Source organism: Felis catus, chromosome F1 (genome assembly GCF_018350175.1).
Source record: "Felis catus isolate Fca126 chromosome F1, F.catus_Fca126_mat1.0, whole genome shotgun sequence".
Lineage (NCBI taxonomy): Eukaryota > Metazoa > Chordata > Mammalia > Carnivora > Felidae > Felis > Felis catus.
The window spans coordinates 2,074,777-2,080,776 of NC_058384.1; positions in this window are offsets into that span (position 1 = coordinate 2,074,777).

Genomic DNA, 6,000 nt, shown 5'->3' on the forward strand with positions numbered 1-6,000 from the left:
CCAGCCTAGAAAGGCTCTGACCTTTGGGGGCGCCTGGCTGGCTGAGTCAGAAGAGCGTGCGACTCTGGATCTTGGAGTCGTGAGTTCGAGCCCCACGCTGGGTGTGGAGATTCCCTAAAAATAAAACAAGCCTCTGACCTTCGTTATTCCAAGTGGGATTGAGAGAGGGGTGCTCTCTAGGACTATGGAGGCAGCTGAAATTCTGTTTATACCCAAATCTAGTCTCAAATTACGAAAGGCTTAACATGGGGGTAGAGCTAAAAGCAGCAGGACAGGGGCACCGGGGTGGCTCAGTCTGTTGAGGGTCTGACTTTGGCTCGGGTCATGACCTCGCGGCTCGTGGGTTCGAGCCCCGCGCCGGGCTCTGTGCTGACAGCTCGGAGCCTGGATCCCGCTTGGGATTCTGTGTCTCCCTCTCTCTCTGCCCTTCCCCGGCCCGTGCTCTCTCTCAAAAATAAGTAAACTTAAAAAAAAAAAATGTTTAAAAAAAGTTACTCAAAAGCAGCAGAATAATCTTGAGTCCTGGAGAGTACGGCAAACCTAGAGGCACACAAATGTTCTTAGTTTTAATAGAGTCAGATGTATCCATGTTTCCTTTTGAGTTGAGCGGGGTTTTCCTGTCTTAAGAAATGCTTCCAACTCCGAGGTCAGAAAGATTCACGTGTGTTTCTCAGTCGGGGTTTCTTTTGTTTTGGTAGAAAAGTGCTTTATTTGGTGTTGAGTTTTATTAGAGACCGAGGGAGGGATTCTGCTTCATCCTTTTTCGTGCGGATAATAATTTCATCCAACTCCATTTATTGAACAGTCTCTCCTTTCCTCACGGTCTTAAATGTCACCTCTGACGTCTGGCAGCTTCGTTCCGGCCCGCTCTATTCCGCCGGTCGGTTGGTGCCCCGGCCACCACGACTGCAGAGCTCTGATTACTATCATTCAAAATAGGCCTCGGTGTCTACAGGGACAGATGCGTCTGGGAGATCTTTTACAAGCATCTCGTCTCCTGTTCACAGGAGCAAAAACCCAAAACAACCCAAATGCCCCTCAGGACATTGCCCCTAGACAAGCTGTGGGTTTCTGTTTAGAGTTTATTTATTTATTTTGAGGCCGAGGGAGTGTGAGCAGGGGACGGGCAGGCAGAGAGAGAGGGAGAGGGAATCCCAAGCAGGCTCCGTGCTGTCGACTCCGAGGCCGACGCGGGGCTCGATCTCCCCAACCACGAGATCGCGCCCTGAGCCGAAATCAGGAGTCGACCGCTCGACCGATTGAGCCCCCCCAGGCGCCCCCTTGGAGCAGCTGTGTTTTATCCCCACGGTGCAAAATGATTCGGCAGTTACGAGAATGAACTACAGCCACCCATGACGACACGGCTGAACCTCAGCAATCCGTTAAGTGAGAAATTAAATTCCGCAAGATTGCATTCAACACAACATACCCTTTGCGTCAAGTTAAAGATGACCGAAATAGAAACGTACTTTTCCGGAATACACCGGCATGGACTAAAATGGTGTAAAAAGAAAAAAAGCAAGGGACTAGGAGCAGAGGATTCGGGACGAAAGGTTCCTTCAGGCGGAGTCCCCGGTGTCCGCGGGGGCTGGGTTTGGGGGTGCCTGTCGCGTGGTTACAAAGAACTCAATAAACACATGCATGAATGAGGAGGATGTGTTTAGCCCAATGCTGAGGGCAGAAAGATTAAATAAAATAAAAACTATAGAAATGGGCTTTGCGAATGTATGTTGAGTTCTCAATGTGCCGGGACCGGGGGCACCCCGCGGGCCTGGTCGGTACAGCGTGTGGCTCTCGATCGCGAGGTCGTGAGTTCAAGCTCCGCATCGGACGTAGGGCTTCTTTTAAAATGAATAACTGATAGGGGGGCGCCTGGGGGACTCGGTCAGTTAAGCATCCAACTCTCCGTTTCGGCTCAGGTCATGATCTCACGGTTCCTGGGATCGAGCCCCGCGTCGGGCTCTGCACCGAGGGCGTGGAGCCTGCTTGGGATTCTCTCTCTCTCTCTCTCTCTCTCTCTCTCTCTCTCTGCCCCTCCCCCGCGCGTTCTCTCTGTCTCACTGTCTCTCTCTCAAAATGAATACACTTTAAAAATAAATAAATAAACAAACAGATAAACAAGGACCTAAATACCTGCTCGGAAACGGCCTGACAAAGATGTCATAAAAACTGGCAGACCCGTGCGATTTAAAAACAATACAAAAACATCACGCTGTCCTGCGTGCGTAGACAGCACGCTCCTGGTGGGTAATACAGGGTTCTCTGCCCGGCGTCCCTGTCTGTCGCTTCCTCTCCCTACGGCCCCAGTTAGCAGGGGAAAGAATTTCTAGTTTCCCCGTGAAGACACGGAGTTGGGAGGGTTGTTCGTGCGAGCGTGGGGTCCACTCGAGGTAGACCATAGCACATCCTTCCCCACCTGTCTCCCTCTACCCGTGCGTGCTCTTCCTACGGACCGGCGGTTCTCAAACCTCCGCGCCATCCAGAGGAGGTGTTCGAACGGGGTGCTGGGCCCCATCCCCAGGGCTTCCGATTCTGCAGGCCTGAGAATTTGCATTCCTAACAAGTTCCCGGGGCTGCCCGAGACCACGTTCCAGGTCCCAGATCGAGGCACTTGGGTCGTGACAGACCCTGGGATCCCTGGACCTCGGGCCTTCCACGAGAAGCCATTAGAAAGTGTGGAGTCCGGGGCGTCCCGGGGGGCTCAGTCGGTTGAGCGTCCGACCGCTGACGTCGGCTCAGGTCGTGAGTTCGAGCCCCGCGTCGGCCTCTGCGCGGACAGTGTGTCGCCTTCTCGGGACTCTCTCCCTCCCTTTCTCTCTCTGCCCCTCCCCTGCTTGCACACCGTCTCTGGGCCTGCGATCGGGACGCACAGTCAGCTATCCACGGAGGGATTGGGGTCCAGAGGTGATAGGCCAGCCGTGATAGCTCAGGAAGCATTTTCCCGTCAGAGTAACGCAGGGAGGAGGCACGCCTGAGTTATCAGCCGCTCGCGTTTGCCCAGAAGAGACGTCCTCTCACGGAAGCATGGCCTGAATTGGGCTCAAAGGGCATCCAGAGACTGAGCGTCGAGTCCGGGCCTCCTCCGCGGCCTGTCTGTTTTCCTAAAGTCTGAGTCAGGAGCCAAGGGCCACGCGCACCGACGCGCAGGGACAAACCCAACAGTGAGCCCTTGAGGCCGGAGCACGAGCCTGGTTCACCGACGCCAGACTCGGGGTCAGGGCCGGCACCTTCTCCCCGAGGGTCTGGAGCGACATTTTCACCGTGGGCCTCGTCACTGCCGCCGCTGCAACCGAACGGCAGGCTTTCCGGCCCACGGGCCCTGGCAGGCCGAGGACTTCTGATCTCACGCGCTAGGCTAACCGAAGTCGCCCCTTGCCAACTGGGAGGTGGCTGGAGGCAGCCTCGCTGCCGAGAAGCCAGGTGGCCCGAGGTGAGGACACTCGACGTTTTCCAACACCTGCGAGGCAAGCTCGAACAGCATCTTGTGGTGATTTACTGCTTAATTATAACCGGACCCACGTCTGCCCGGGCCTGTACCAGCTGGGGACGTCTTTCCCTGTCATCCAGCACGAGGCAGTCACAGCGGCAGCTTCTGAGATGACTGTCGTTTACGGTTCACGAGTTATTTCTAAAGAGGTACCCAGCCAAGTCAACCAAAACAAGGATGCGAGAATAAAGCAAAGAGAAGAGAGAGAGGCAGGTTGTTGCCAAAGGAAATGGAGGCTGGCGGGGCGCCTGGGGGGCTCAGTGGGTTAAGCCTCTGACTTCGGCTCAGGTCACGATCTCACGGTTCGTGGGTTCGAGCCCCTCGTCGGGCTCTGTGCCAACAGCTCGGAGCCTGGAGCCTGCTTCGGATTCTGGGTCTCCCTCTCTCTCTGCCCCTCCCCTGCTCACGCTCTGTCTCTCTCTCTCTCTCAAAAATAAATAAACATAAAAAAACTCAAATTAAAAAACAAACAAACAAGAAAACGGAGGCTGGAGAGGCCCTGAGCTTCGGCGTGATGCAACATTCTCCAACCTGGGCCACGGACGGGTTTTCGATCGGGATCAAGAGACCCCTGGAGCTGTCCCATGATGGGGTGCAGGAGTGGGGAGGGGGGACAGAGACAGAGAGACAGAGACAAATACATACTTCCTGGAGAGCAGAAGTCAGGCCAAAATCTCTACTTCCAAAGTGCCTCTGGGCTTCGATACCCTGAGCACAGAGGATCTGACGCGGGAGAGCCAGGGCGTAAGACTGACCAGGGTGACCCCAGCAGCGAGGGGACAGCTGGCCCCGAGTCCACTGTCTCCCGGCCGGAGCATGAAAAGGGGCATCCGGGTTTCAGTCTTGCTCCAGAAGCCAAGCGTTCGTCACCGGGATTTGGAGTTCCCTCCAGCCTTAAATTCGATTTTCCTGCACGCGTCCCCAGTGGCGTCGAGAGGTGCCCCCTCGGTGGCTCTGGACCCTCCTCCCGGTCTGGGGAAACCTGAGGCACGCCGGGAAACGTGGTCTGAGGCTTTGAAGGAGTCACGGGAGCTGTTGCTGTCATTCTGGAATCTTCTAAAATCCCTTTCATCTGAAGATCTCAAAGACCCACGTAAACATTAATTATTCCCACAGGACTGGTTGGAGGTAAACAGATATTACGATCCTATGAGCCTCTCGCCGATGCTTGTCTACACCTGCAGACGTCAGTTCCCATCCTATTATTCGCTTCACAAAAAAAGTAACTATTTTCCCCGCAATTTGTAGGGAAAACGAACTTGCCTATTAAGTACGTAGCCATGGGCCAAAGTCTCTGGGCTGTACAAAGAATTCCCCCGCCCTCAGGGAGCTCACAGCCTATTAAAGAGATAAGATAAGTACATACAATGAATAATAACATAAAAATTATTTTAAGACAGGACACGATTAGTGCGAAACGAGAGGTTTTCCGTGGGAAAGAGCATCATGGTTGCTGGTAGTCCAGGAGAGCTTCACGGAGGAGGATTTGGACTGGACCTTGGATACTCCGTGTGTGTGTGTGTGTGTGTGTGTGTGTGTGTGTGTGTAAGTGAACACGTGCATTCCAGCAAGGGATGAGAGCAGGGACAAAGGGACTGAGGTAGGAACGTGCCTGACTCCTTTAGATGCCAGACGGCTTGATATTGTCACAGCTAGAAGAACAGTGAACAATAAGGTGACAGACCCAGGGGGCCCGGGACCAAATGGTGAAGAGCCTTGATAACAAATTCTCAAGATCTGGGGGCACCTGGGTGGGTCAGTCGGTTGAGCCTCTGACTCTTAATCTCAGGGTCGTGAGTTCGAGCCCCCTGTTGGGTGTGGCGACTACTTAAAAACATTCTCAAGATCTTGACTCTTATATTGGGGTGCCTGGGTGGCTCAGTTGGTTAAGCATCCGACTTCGGTTCAGGTCACGATCTTACAGTTCATGGGATTGAGCTCCACATCAGGCTCTGTGCTGGGCTCGGAGCCTGCTTGGGGTTCTCTCTCCCTCTCTCTCTCTCTCTGCCCATCCCCTGCTCTTTTGTGCGTGCCTCTCTCTTTCCCTCTCAAAATAAATAAACTCAAAAACGAAACTAAAAAATAAAAATACAGTCAAATATTCTAATACCTTCTAAATAGTCAAATATCCTTAGCTCAGTAAAGTTCTAGAGTCAGAAGTAATAATAATAATCCGGGGCGCCTGGGTGGCTCAGTCGGTTAAGCGTCCGACTTCAGCCAGGTCACGATCTCGCGGTCTGTGAGTTCGAGCCCTGCATCGGGCTCTGGGCTGATGGCTCAGAGCCTGGAGCCTGCTTCCGATTCTGTGTCTCCCTCTCTCTCTGCCCTTCCCCCATTCATGCTCTGTCTCTCTCTGTCTCAAAAATAAATAAAGGTTAAAAAAAAATAATCGTACACAGTTGTATGGTCCTTTTAAGCACTTTACCTATATTGACCCATTTAATTTTTTTAAAAAGCTAGTAACAAAGGGCCAAACATGATGCCAAAGCAGGGTAGAGAGATATAACCATAGG